The sequence below is a fragment of the Cynocephalus volans genome, chromosome 2 (assembly GCF_027409185.1).
Source record: "Cynocephalus volans isolate mCynVol1 chromosome 2, mCynVol1.pri, whole genome shotgun sequence".
Classification (NCBI taxonomy): domain Eukaryota; kingdom Metazoa; phylum Chordata; class Mammalia; order Dermoptera; family Cynocephalidae; genus Cynocephalus; species Cynocephalus volans.
The window spans coordinates 151,899,395-151,914,659 of record NC_084461.1 but is presented as its reverse complement, the minus strand read 5'-3'; the positions used below and the strand labels follow the sequence as shown (position 1 = coordinate 151,914,659).

The 15,265-nt window shown below is 36.1% G+C and overlaps 1 protein-coding gene and 1 pseudogene across 1 annotated transcript in view; both read right to left on the bottom strand.

Annotated features, from left to right (window-relative positions):
• The window catches only part of LOC134369486 (high mobility group protein B1-like), a 71,703-nt pseudogene extending 61,876 nt beyond the window's left edge, over positions 1 to 9,827 (bottom strand).
• RANBP17 (RAN binding protein 17) overlaps positions 1 to 15,265 on the bottom strand; it is a 358,620-nt gene that overhangs the window by 222,331 nt on the left and 121,024 nt on the right. The window lies entirely within an intron of this gene.

Sequence of the window (15,265 nt, the reverse complement as noted above, 5' to 3'; positions counted from 1 at the left end):
TACCCTCACTAGAATGACTAAAATTCAAAAGACTGACAAAACCAGTCTAACAACACTGGTGAGGAGATGGAATATCTTGAACACCCATACATTGCTGAAGAGAATATAAAATGGCACAGTCACTTTTTGAAACCAGTTTGACAGTTAATATTTCCTATCCTATTACTTGATAATTTCACTCCCACATATTTGCCCAATAGCAATAAAAACATATGCCCTCACAAAGACTTGTACATCATGTTCAGAGCAGTTTCTTTGGGTTTTGTTTGTTTGTTTTTTGCTTCTTAATAACAAGGGGAGAAAAAAAATCCATCACACATTTTGGCACATCCAGGCAATGAAATACTACTACTCAGCAAAAAAGGACAAATATGTGATTACATGAATCAATCTCAAAAACATAATGCTGAGATAAAGAAGCAAGACACGAGAGTATATACTGTGATTCCATTTACTAGGAAATTCTAGAAATATCGATAGTGAAGCAAAACAGATCAGTGGGGCACCTGGGCCTTGGAGTGAGGACTGACTGGAAAGGGGCACAGGAAACTTTTGCAAAGATAAAAGTGTTTTATATCTTGAGTGTGGATCATTCTATGTATTTGTACACTTCTATCAAAACCCATCTAATTGCATGCATGCATGTATGTTATGTAAATTATACCTCCATATGTAATTCATACCTGTACATACATATACAAATTATACCTCAATAAAATTAATTTTTAAAAAAATGTAAAAAAGAATGAATTAGAACAGGCTGAGAAATGAGCGGGTGATGATGGCATGAAGACAAGTGGTACAGATAATACTTCTAAAAATCCTGGTTACAAAAAAAGGAAAAAAAGATGAGGTAGTAACCAACAGGGGAACCCTGTGTTTCTTAACAAGGAAGCTGGTTGGGGCCATGGTTCAAAGTCCAATAGTTTAGTGCTCTGCTTCGGTTTGATGCCCCATTGTGGTTAGGGGCTAAGCTGGTAACAGCAGGTTGGGGCAGATAATGCCTGGCACGTGGTGTTGGGATCATCTTTGAGTTCTGGGAACTATAACAGTATAAATGAAATAACTGTTCAGTAGTATTACTGTTCCACTGTACGGCAGTTCTAAGCTGAATGTGTATACACATCGAATGGAATGTATCTTCTGTGATGTAACTCTAAAATCAAAATGTCTATTTTCTTTTTTCAAAGCTTCTGCATATCTTTCAAAAATTGACTCTTTCCTTATTTGGATTGACTGGAAAGCTGACAGATGAAAGATAAAGCTATACAGGACATTTTGACATGATGGGAGAAATTAAAATGTAACTAATCTGTGATGTGATCAGATCTGCAGTAAGCATATAAATCCCTGTGTTTAAAAGTATTCCTTAAATTTCAAATCTAAATGAAAACAATCAGTTTGTGGAAATATCCAAGTTAGAAAGTGATGATTTCCACATGCTAAAACAGTCATGAGAAACAAGAAGCAAGTGAAAATAGGACAGCAAATAATGATTTAAGCAAGACAATATATTCTTATTAACTTCTTCTTTGGGTCTGAACTCTAAAAATGTCTCAAGTGACTACTTAACAAGTTCTACTTTTATTTATGAGAAGCATACTTCTCAAAAGATGACCAGATACCTGGCTCAATGCTTTTTCCCTTTCAGTAAAGAGTCAGAATCCTGAAATAGTTTTCTGAAAAATATCCTAGGAAAATGTAAAATAATTCTAGGCAGTAGAATTTTCAGGCAGTGTCTATAAACTGAAGAGACTGGTAATTTAAAAACAGCTACAGAATTTTACCTTGGATGAATACTAAAAATTAGCTCATTTCCTACATAAAAAGACCAGCTAAATAAAAGTAGTCAACAACACTGTAATGCAGAATTGATACCTTCAGGATAGACATGTGAATTTAAGGTTTGCTGTTTCTTATTTTAGCTATTTGTTTCATAGTCTGAAGTGCTCTTCCTGCAAAAAACTTATTAAGAATTACCTTTCCCCAGCTATGTAGTATCCTTGGTAGTATTGTTTAAACAGATATAATACCGAGGCAATACCCAGAAAAAATACAAATTGTATGATTTTCTGCAAAACAGTTAGCCTAGACTTTTTTAAAAAATGCCAATATTATGAAAGAACGAAAAAGACAGGAAAAAAAATTTAAAGTGACACAACAACTAAATTCAATTCATGTCTTTGGTTTAGGCATTTTTTTAAAAGGCGAAATAGAAAACTATTGGGACAAAAGGAAAACTTAACTATGGACCATATGTTAAGTAATATTCTTATAGCATCATAACATTTGAGTGTATTAATGGTATTGTATTTACATATGGGAATATTCCTGTTCTCAAGAGACACATGGAAAATATTAGAGGTTAACTCTCATGATGTATGTAACTTATTTTCAAATGAGTCAGCAAAATAAGGTTTATATATAATGTATACTTGTATGTGTAAATATATATGAAAAGAGAAATAAAGAACAAATGTGGCAAAACATACATCATAAAGGCATTTGTTATACAAATCCTATTCTTTAAATTTTTCTGCAGGTTTGAAAAATTTCAAAATATTTAATTGGAAAAAATAACTTACCATAATTACCATGAAAAAATGGGTTAGAATTCAATTCCTTTTATATGAATACAAAAAAGAATATACAAAGAATAATTGCCCATTATAAAAGTACAATGGGAGACTACACAGGCCATAAACTACACTAATTGGCTATCCTCGTGACAACTGGCCATTTCTGGTTACAAATTGGGCAATAACATCAATATTTATTCATATTCCTATGTGAGGACAAACTAAAGAATACAAACATAAGCAGAACATTATCTACTACTGAATTAATCTTAAGTTGATTAAATCTTCTCTTTTAGACCTAATAATTGGCATAAAGTTTGAAATGATTGGGGATTTTTGTATCTATGTTCATGAGGGATATTCGTCTGCAATCTTCTTTTTCTGAAATGTCCCTGTCAGGTTTCAGTACCAGGTTATATTATACCATAAGAGAAATTGGGAAGTTAGTCTCTTCCGCTCTTTTCTGAAAGTTTGTGTAAGAGTAGTGTTATTTCTTCTTCCTCTAACATTTGATAGAATTCTCAGTGAAGCCATTTGGGCCTGGAATTTCCTTTGTGGGAAAATATTTAATTATATATTTAATTCCTCTTATTAAGACATAAAAGTATTTAGATTTTACATTTCTTCTTTTGTTTTGATAAGTTCTGTTTTTAAAAGGCTTTGTCATTTTCTCTAAGGTGGCAAATTTACTGATATATAGCTATTCATTAGGTTCCCTAACTATCCTTTTAAGGTCTATTTAGATATATATTGATGTCCTTTTTTTATTCCTGATATTGGTAATTTTCCACTACAAAATGCAAGATTGCAGGCAGGGACAAAACTAAACAGCAAGTTTCTTGACTCTGGCTTCCTTATTATAATGACTTGGATATGAATGCTCAAGCCATGGCACTGAAATGAGAATTAGTAGTGCCAAATACATTAAGTAACGTTATATAGTAACATATAAATTATGCAAACTGGAAAGAACATTGCAGGTAACTGCAAATCATCTATATGCAACAGCTGTCAAAACATCTTTCCAAATATGGTAACAGTAAAGAAAAGTGGAACATATTATTGGAATAAGTCCAGATAGATTTCAATAGTCAATACATCCAGATTTAAAAGCAATTTTGCATTGACAGGCCCAAAAAGACCTTTTTGAATTTAAAAAATCCTGATTACAACCACCTCAGTTTTATTGTGAACAGAATATATATATATATATATAATATTTTTAAATGGATAAAAGACTTCAGTAAAACAAAATAGAAAATAAGTGTTAATGAAGATGTGGAGGAATTGGAACCATTATGCACTGTTTGTGGGGATGTAAAATGGTACAGCCACTGTGGAAAACAGTGGGATGGTTCCTCAAAAACTTAAACATAAAATTACCATGTAATCCATCAATCCCACTTCTGGGTATACACTCAAAAGAACTAAAAGCAGAGTCTCAGAGAGATATTTGTACACCCATGTTTACAGCAGCATTATTCATGAGAGCTAAAACATGGAAGCAACCCAAGCACCTATTGATGAATGAATGGATAAGCAAAATGTGGTATTTACATGCAATGGAATTCCATTCAACCTTAAAAAGGAAGGAAATTCTGATACATGCTACAACATGGATGAAACTTGAGAACATTATGCGAAGTGAAATAAACGAGTCACAAAAAGTAAATATTGTATGATTCCACTTAAATAACATACCTAGAGTAGTCAAAATAACAGAAACAGAAAGTAGAATGGTGGTTTCCAGGGGCAGGGGGAAGGGAGATGGGAGTTATTGTTTAATGGGTACAGAGTTTCAGTTTTGTAAGAGAATATGAGTTCTGAAGATGGATGGTGGTGGTAGTTGCAAAACAATATGGATTTATTTAGTATCACTGAACTGCACACTTAAAAATGTTTAAAATAGTAAATTTTATGTTATGTATACTTTACAACAATAAAAAAAAATTGGGGAAAAAAAATCTCCAGAATGATTAATACGTATTATGTTACAGCAACTATGTTAAAGTTCATCTATCTCGTCACATATTTCAATCTTTGAGAATTCTCATATTCTTCTAAGCACATAAAAACAATCAAACTGAATGTATACAGTATTCAGTTTTAAGTTAGCTAAAGATGGTATCAATTCCAAATCATTTAAATATTAGTTTACAAATTCTGCTTATAGCATTGTAGGTACAGCTTCACAAAGATATTGGCTTTAGACAGTAATTATATATTCAGCCTAATGTTTCAGTTAATGGACATGCATTTCAGTGATAACTGAAATGCTTGAACATAATGTGCCTTTACTAGCAGTATAAAATAAAGCCAGCATACACCAACTGAAAAACTAGGCTATTTGTTTTCAAAATTGCTTAATTTTTATTGTAAAAATATGATTAAATGGCTTAAAAGAAACCCTGTAACAAATATCAGGATTTTTTTTTTTTACAATTACAGAAATACACTTAAAAATTTAATTATTATGAACACTGACATATACTCTACTTGTGAAAAATGCATTAATGTAATCCAGGAAAATAATTGGGTAAAATCATTACATTAGGAAAATAAAGGCCTAGATTCTAGTTTTCTCCCTAACATTTAATAGTTTTGAGACCCTGGGCAGGTCACTTACTTTCTTTGTGCCCCTAAATTTTTTAACTGCCTTTAGGTAGCAGATGACTTCTTAAGATCCTTTCTAGTTCTAAATTCTACAGTGCTAGTATAGTATATAAATATAAAATAAAAACTTGGAAGCAAAATACCCTAAAATGTGATAGCCTAGGGTTCATAAACATTGATTTTCTGTATCTAGAAAAAATACAAACGATAAATTACAAAAAAAAACCACTAGAATTTCCTTTCCAAAATAAAAAATATTTTATGCAAATTAAAAACCACAGCCGTGAGATCTTCAACCCTCTGACATATTTTTTTTTCATTGAAACTGTAACAGATGATTTAATTTCTCATCAGCAAAAGTATCTGGATAGATCTCTAAGGCACAAATAAATCATGACAAAACAGACTGTCAGGTCTATTTCTAATTAGCAGTGGTTCCAATGCCTCAAGAACCTCAACAAGACCACTACACTGTTGAATGAGAAGGGCTTAACACTAGATTAACACTGCTATCAAAGCCCTCTACTACTTTTAGCACTGATGTTATTTTTAAATGCATATACATTTTTCATATTGTGTACATCCAAATACTGTAAGAATGTAAAGTCTACTCACAACCATTTTGGTGATTTTACATGGATATGCCTAAGAATAAAATAAATTTAAAATAAAACATACCAAAGTTTATAAATGAACTTCTACATCTTCTAACAAATAGCTCCACCCCAAAATAGCCTGAATGTCCCTAATTATTTGAAATGACAGTTGCTCCAACATGACAATTACATTCAAAATGCTACATTCAAAAACGTATGCAACTAACAATAACATTCTCCAAAGTCAATAAGAAATTCACATGCATTTGGCAGACTTCATAGCATACTATGAAACTGTGTATGAGAGAAAGTACAGACACACGCTGCATAACAATGTTTTATTCAAGATGGACTACATATACAATGGTGATCCCACAAGATTATAATGATATACCATACAGCCTAGATGTGTAGTAGGCTATACCATCTAGATTTGTGTAAGTACACTCTAGGATGTTTATGCAATGACAAAATCACCTCATGACTCATTTCTCAGGATGTATCCTGTGTTAAGCAGCAATGCATGATGATAATGTGAAATCCTTAGATATTCATTTATATAATCAAGTTAATTATGAAGACATTAAAAAGACCAGATATTTTTAAATCGATGTTTCTTTTTATAAGAAATAATACGGGAAAATACAGAAAAGCAGAAGAAGGTAAATTCTCTGCAGCTGTCATGTCATGAGAGATAAAGAAAATGAACATTTTGGTTCATTTCTTTATAGTCCTTTTGTTCCTCCTTTTTTCATACAGTTTAGATCTTGTTACGTATTTAATATTGTATACTGTTTTCTATTCACATTTTAATAGAAACACTTTTCTCAAGTGATCCCATGAATTCCCATAATGATGGATGTGAGTCTGTATATACCAAATTTACTACTTACAAATACAAAGCAGTGAGGATTGATAATTTCTTAAGATTTCTAGACATGGCATTACTGGATCAAAGCATATATACATTTTCGTGACTTCAAACATATATTACAAATAGCTTAACAGAAATATTGGATTATGTGCTTTTTATCAGCTTGGAATAAAAGACCCAAAGACATGGATATTAAACAACAATTTAGTCAAGTAGTACTTATTTAGTATAAGAATAGATATATAGGACTTCACTAAGCCAAACAGACAAATAGCAATCTCAATCAAGCAAGCTAGAAATACTTTTGTGACATGTAAAGACATTCCTCATCCCTTGGTAGGACATCCACTATGTAGACTGGGAGGTAAAACTTTCAGACCAGTGTTCCTTCAGGTGTAGTTCAGGGCTCACCTTCATCAAAAGCACTAAGGGTGCTCATTAAAATAGATTTCTGGGGTCTTACCCAGATCTACTGTATAATAATCTCGGAGGGGTACAGAAATCTGCATTTAACAAACTCTCTCCCCACCTCCAAGATTCTTATGTATACCACCTTTCTAGACCCATCATATGGAAGATTTGGAGCTATACTGCAGTTTTGGGGACTTAACTGTAGTTGGGTTTTTCTCCTTTGGCTAACAATCCACTTTATTTTTTTATAAACTATTCCAAAACAAATAGGAACACAAAGAGAGAAATCTTAACCTCTTTCATAAAGTTAGAAAAGGATAAATTATCCCTTTCTCATAGGAAAGGTAGTAATGATGACAATGTAACTTAAAATTTTTTTTTTATTTCCACAACCAAAACAGTACATCTTAGGTGGAAATTAGAATACTTAATTAAGCATGACGTACACACAGAATGAGTGCTTTGGAGTATGATCAACCTAGGTCTGCATTCTGTCTTCACTACTTTTTATCTGTGAAAACTTTTGGCATGCTATAACTATAAAATCAAAGTCTTCCAGAAGAGATGACTTTCTTCATATTTACCTAGTATGGCAATTGCAAAGCTGCTTAACACAGTATGAATAAAACACATTTCCAATTTCAAATGACCAAAACAGCCAATCTCATGAAGACCACCTTTGCTTCCTCTGAAGTCCATTTTCAGGTATTTTTACAGTCACTCTATCCAACTGAAATTTCCATAAACAATTTTCCACTCCTCCTATCTTTTATTTCACTGACATTATTGTCTACTAGTGTCCTAATCTTTTCACTTATTGTCTTGCTTTTTGGGAAAATAGCTTTAATTAACATTTAAATGTAGTAACAATGAGAAAGGAGAGGGTCCTTCAAGCATCCTTTCTTTCAGACTCTTAGATTTCTAGCTGTTTTGATATAGAAAGATTATCCATTATCCATGAGCTTTTTAAGAAATAAAATTATGTAGGGGGTGTGAAGGGTAATTGAAAGAACAGCACACCCAGACATGAGCATTAACATTTTAATACATTTTCTTCCAATCTTATCTGGTGACTTGTAAAAACATTTGTATATTTACGATTTCTTGTCCCTTTTTAAAAGTGATATTATATCTAAAATGTACCATGTTGATAAAATTTTTTCATAAAAGAAAAAAGTCTGAAAGATCCAGTGATTATGCCTAGAAAGAGGGAGTACAAGGGGGTAAAGAACAAAAAATTTTTATATTAGGTCTAAACAAATTTCATCATATGGCTGTACCAACACTTATTTAATCATCTACTCTCCGAAATATCACTGGGATGAATATCTTGGCACACAAAGCTTTGCCTGCATTTCAAAATATTTCCTCAGGCCACACTTCCAGACATGAAACATTGGTTCAACAGATACTAACATGTTTAAGGACCTTGATATTATAATTATATTTTATTTGTTTTGTTTTGGTTTGGTTTCTCTGAAGTCAAATCATGAAAGAAAAGTAGATTACAAAACAAATTAGGGAACAGAAAATAACAGTATTTTAACTTGAAATGAAAAACACACAAACACAATCTAAAGAATGCATTCTAATTGACAACTTGTAATAGCAATGTTAAATGCAAAAATGTGTATGTAGCTTGGCCATAAATTTCAAGACCTTAAAGAAAAGATATGCATATAAAAAATTTCAGAAGTGTTCCAATTATAACACATAAAATCCCCACATATAGATTATAAAAATCTGTTTATGACAATATACAGTTTATACATTTATTCCTCCCAAATAATGTCTGTTTGACTCTCCACAACTGGCTGATTTAGCTATGAATATTTATTGGAAAGCAGACATTTTAATATATACCAGAACTAATTCTCATGTCATTAGGAATTCCTATTGTCTTTATAGGACTTGAATAGGTATCAGTTATAAAGGGTGTGTTATTACTTCAAATACTATCAAAACTTCCAGTTTAAATTTCCATCTAAATTCTCAAATGTTTTCTGACATAAGAAGATATGAAAGTTGCCAGTACCAAAATGGAGTCACTGTCAATACTAGCAAAATGGAGCCGGAAGGCCATGAAGAAAGGGCTCTCATGCATATGTGCCTTTGACAGAAACTATCCAAGGAATTCCTCAAAAGTACAGCATTCCAGATAAGTCATGTGTACAAAGACATTTGCCTAACAACGGTTGTCTCCACCAATAAGCTAATGTCATCTCCTGCAACAAGCCCCTGTGACCAATGGTCTTTGACTCAAAGCAGCTTATATGGACTCTTTTTTTAAAAGCTTCCCCTTGCCCCAAACTCTTTGGTCTTCCCTAGCACACACATCCTGAATTGCAATTCTTTGCTATTCCCAAATAAACTGTTTTGGAGAGTCAGTCTCTCTGTTCTTTATTTTAGGTTGACAAAGACCTAGATTTAAGTTTAAATTATAGGCACCCTATCCATTTAGTGTGACACATCTATTGTGTGACCAAGGGAGTCATGGTCAAAAAGTAGAATGTCCCTGTGACCGACTGGGCTGGAGCAGCAGCTAGAGCAGCTTTCCTGGCTCCCTCCCCCGGCCTCACTCATCCTCCCGTGAAACCCTCCTGCCGAGCGAGGAGGAGCCAGAGGAGAGGAAGATGGCAGCAGCCAGTGACCACCACCACTTGCGGGGCTGCAGGGCTGCTCCAAGGAGCCTGATATACCCACGGAAGCTTTGCAGGAAGACACAGTGGCAGAGGATGAGCCTGCAGAACGCATAGTATCTCCATTGCTGAGAGGAGTTTTGAAATCTCCCAACAATCCTTCCAGTCAAGATGGCAGAACAGATGGTCCCCAGCGTCACTCCATCCCACAAATCACCAAATTGACAACTATTAAAAAGCAACAACAGACAAGCTGGGGCCGCTAGAGCTCAAGGGAAGAGGAGGAGATACAGAGTGCATGAAGGCAGGAGAAGCCATGATGAGAGAAAGAAAGGATCACTGCTACCATTTCGAATCCCAGCCACTTCAAGGCTGGAGCTGGTGAGCGCACGGAGCAGGAGCTAGCAAGACACTGCTGTGCCCTTCCTATGAAGTTGCTTGGAGACTGCAGGAGAGAAGAGGGCCTTGGTAGATCTCAGGCCAGCAAGACCATGAAGAGGGTTCCTGTGGACCCACACAGGAGCAAGGAGCCACAACAGAAAAAAGGAGCCAATCAGAGGCCAGTGAGTCATTGCAAGGGACCAGCACAGGGCCTGTCCCATGGCAAGTGTTCAGAGTGGGGGTGGTAGGGGCGACAGGCCCACTGGGGGAACACTGGGGCACAGCATGGACAGCTGATCTGCCCCCCAATCAGTGTAGCCACTCTGTGTAGACTGGTCAATAATATAAAACTGCAGGGGGAGCAGTTTGCTGAAAAGACTCAGGTCCAGAGTTCCTACACAACCCAGGTGTACCGGATCTCACAGACCCAAAGTACCTACAAAGTCAACCATTAAAACCTGAGATACACAAAAAGCCTTCCACAGGGAATCAGCAGCAAAGCAGCAATTTAGCTCAACCACAGGGCTCAAGTGCTGGTCCCCCGTTTTAGAAGCAAGCAAAGGACAACAAATTAGTGCCAGTGCAGACTTTAAGTAGTGGAAACAGTGAATAATCCAACACAGAACTTAAAGAAAAAACAAAATACCCACAGACCAGAGATAAAGTTTAATATTCACTAGTAAAGGTCTCACCTGAAGAACACCTATAAAATCTAGGTGTGGAAGCTCCCTCGGCCCCTAAGCAGGGGACAGGGGAGAGGGCCAGGGGCCTCAGCCATGCCCCCAAACACCTACCACCAGCCCAGTGACAACCACAAAGCCACTGCAGGAAGCGCCCTGGGCTCCCAGGCCAGGGCAGTGGGGGGCTGAGGGCTTCTGCCACACCCTGCTGACATCTGCATTCAGCCCAGCAATGACCAAACCACCCCTGGAAGCCCCCTGGTCTCCCCTGCAGGAATGAGGGGCAGTGCCACAGGCCTCAACCATGCCCCCCCCTTTCCTCCTTCTCCCACTCTATTTCCTTCCCTCTTCTCTTCTCCCCCTCCCACTGAGTTGCTCTGCAACAACATCTTAGGATGTAAAAACAGATGGAGCTGGGGACTGACCCCTCCTCTTACAACCAGGCATGCCACTGCTGCCACAGGACCTGCCCAGGGTCAGGAACCAACCCTTCCTCCCGCATCCAGGCATGCTGCTGCTGCCATGGGGCCTGCCCAGGGTCCTGAGGTATGGATCCGAGGACTGAACCCTCCTCCTACAACCAGGCAGGAGCATGCCCAAAACACCACTTCCACGTGGGTGGCCCACCACAGCCACCGCAATAGCCATGGCTGCCGCAAAAGCAGCTAGACACCATAACCACTGAGCAGATGGCCCACCAGCCACTCCAGTCCTTGGACACAAGGAGAGTCACTAGAAGAGACCGAAGAAAAGAAGAAGATGCCTCTCTCCATAAAGCCCATTCCAGATTGACAGAAGCAGCATCTACTCTACAATAATAGTGGGGGACGTGAACATACCTCTCTCAGCACTGGACAGATCTTCTAGGCAACAAATCAACAGAGTAACCATTACTCTTTCAGAAGGAGAGAAGAAATCTAGGGTTATCAGAGGTGGAAGGGGGGAAGGAGAGGGGAATGTGGAGAGACTGGATAAGGGGGATAAGGAATAAGTATGATTTATAATAATATATATGCTAACAATATTGATTTGGTCAACATATGTCAACGTTGAACCCCCAAAATATGTATAATCAATTATGCATCAATAAAAAAAAAAGTAAAAACTGAATTTAATGAGTCACTGATTTATAAAAAGAAAACTTATAGCTTGCTGATAATCTGTTAGGCTGATTAAAATGTATAGCTTTAAATGATCTCACAGCTCCCTAATAAGACAGATTCCTATAATGGCATCAGCTACTAGAAGGTATTTAAAGGGAAGGCAGCAAATAAGCAAACAAGCCAAACTCTTTCTTCCCCACACATACATGACTGTAAGATGTGAATGTACATAAAATGAGGTTTATCTGCATTTCTTATCAGACTGTGGTCTATATTTAATCATCTTTCTGCCAGTGTAGAAAGATAACACCAACTTTAGTCACTCAGAATCAAAAGACTCTTAAAATTTTATAAAGATCAAACCGGAAATCCTAGACCTGGTTCATATGTGACCCAGAATAACCTACCTCATACCTACAAATCAACATTTCCAGGAGTGTAAGAACTTGTAATTTTAAACAAGTATTCTGGATTCTCTTATAATCAGGCAAACACGAGAAGCACTATATTAGAATTATCTCACATTCTTCTTTCCTTGCCATTCTACATAATAATACCACCTCCAATTTTCTACTCATTCAAATAATTTTCCTTTCTACATTCAAAATTGATTAGAAAAACAAGTAAACATGAAATAGGAAGAGCTTTGGGTTCCAAACTGAGTCTACAGCTGTATGACCTTAGGCAAGTCATTAATTTCTATGGAGTGAGGTGGGAGAATTGCTTTATTATAAAAGGAAGTGGTTGGTGTAGACAGAATTTTTCAGACTGTTTTCTGCAAAACATAAGTACATATTCCCAACAGAAAAGGTTTCTGTAATTTAAGTAATTCTGGTAAGTGCTAAGGATCTTAAATGGCAAGACCTCCACCTCCTTAAGCCCTTTAATATGTATATTGCTAGGACAATTGTCAGAATCCTGTCAACGTAGCCAATTGTCTTGCTAGGGCTCATACCCTTCAAACCTGTTGCACAGACTGGGTCATAGACCCCTCACACCCCTGACACTCCTCAGCTTCCTCAGCAGCAGCAGCAGCAGCCTCCCTGTGGCCCAGCTGGGGAGCCCCGTGGATCAGAGCCACTCCTCCTTTATACTTAAGTCCAATAATCCAGGACACCTGGGTGTGAGTCAGACAACCCAGGAACACCTGGGTGCACATACACAATGACCTTAGACAATAATCAAGGATCACCTGGGCACACATACATATTTACATCAAGTGCTCAGCAAGATTCCAAACCCCTTGAGGGATTGTGACCATTTATCTTCACTTTCCCTACAATATGCCAATATGCACTGTAAATTTCCAAGAGAGAAATATAATACACTGGCTTTTCCATAATTTTCAAATTTATTTTGGAAAATAAAATCCTTTCATTTGAAGTACTAATCACTTACTAAATTCTATTTGCAGAAGCTTTGTGATCTATAAAAATAGCTTGGAAAGTGCTCATTTAAATTATATCTGTAGTCTATTCCAGGCTTGGAGAGATTACATATTTACCTAAAATCACAAGGTTAATAAGACACAGAACTGGCAGTAAATCCTAACAATCTGATTCTAAGGCCATAATTCTGGAAACAGAAAAAAGTACTGACTGCTGACCTAATCTTGCTACAGTGTCTGAAGTACAGATAACCAACAATATAATACACATAAAATGCCAAGAACAGAAAAAAGTCACAACATTTCAGAACGAAGGCATTAGTTCAGATTGTAGTTTTCTAAAAAGTCAAAACAGTAGGAGAAATTTGATTTAAAAACAATTTTGTCTTTATATATTCACTTTATATGCCATTTTAGTTCATGGGACTGGAGAACGAACACAAATCCTACTGACTTATACATTCCCCTAGAGTATTTTAACACAATGTTTAACAAACAATAAACAAGTGGCCTGTTCTCTACTCCTTCCCTTCTCTAGATCTCAGGTTAAGATAAAAGCAAGAAAGGGTTAGGCATTCAGGTTTAAAAAGGGGGGATAGTGGTCATGAGGGGGTTAGCAAACAAACGAACCTAGTTGTTTGTGATGACAAAAAGATAGAGCATCTACCTCCAAGCAACTAATTCACTAGTTCTCAAACTTTAGTGAACATCAGAATCACCCGCAGGAGGTCTGGAGTAGAGCCCAAGAATCTCTTTTTCAACAAGTTTCCAGGTGGCTAACACTGCTGCTGTTCTGGGGCCTCAGTTTGAAACTATTGCTTTAATTCAACATTTCTAACCTGATGAACATACAAATCTTACCTTCCTTCCATTCTAACATTCTCTTCTGTTCTCCCTTTACCCTCCACAGAAACGAACCCATTCATTTTCCTTCTCTTCAGAATGACTGTTTTAACTGTTCCTTCTGGTTAGTTTGTAAGCAGGTGGAAGGTAGTATTCTCTTTTTACATGTAACAACATACAGGCATGCATGATAATACATAGTTTACAACTTACTTTCAAATATATTTACTTATTTAGCATTTATACTTCTGTTAAGTAGACTGGGCAATGCTTATTTTTTAAGGCAATACTAGTATTCTAATCTTAATAAATAGTAAAATGCCTCTCCTGCTCTCTCCTCTTTTAGAGATCCATTCCCTTTCTCCTATTCAAATTGTTTATCTAATTTTTTGACAAAAGATACAATATAACTGATGAAAGGATGTTGGCATAAGACACTGATACAATTACCCAAAAGTGCAATTAATATTATTTTTATTTTACTGACAAGGAAAATAAAGTTGGAGAGGCTTACTGTCACAAGTATAGTTTAATGACTAGTGCATCCCATGACTATCACCCCATAAAAGATAGAGGAGAAAGAAGCAGAAGAAGAGGAATGAGAGGAAACACAATTCCAACATAAGCATCAAAAGCAAGAGAGGATGGAAAATAGAGCTTTTGAACTAATGACAGATTTGATTAGGTCAGAAGTCCAACTTTTATCTTTTTCTAGAGTCTTGACTTTACAATCAGATTGTCTGGTTTTAATTCCCAGTTCTGCATGGCATTAGGAGACAACATGAACTTAGATTATCTGCCAATATTACAATCACTGTAAATACCTTCCCCAAAGATAAACTGTTTCCAAATTCTCCATGGGGGGAAAAAATCAATCTGTGATTAATCAATTGGTTTTCAACATGGATTGAGAATTACATTAGATATTCTAAGCTTAAATTACACACAATTCTTTCAAAGATAATTTTCCCATTTCATTAAATTGTAGAGAATTTTTCTTTTTTTAAAACCAGTCCTATCTGCTCTCTTACCAATAACAACTGCTATTATTTTTTTGAGCATTTGCACTGTATTAAATTCAACACTAGGTACTGGCCATATTTTACCTAATCATCACAATATCTCTGTAAAAGTTATCACTCTTGTTGATAGGTGATGA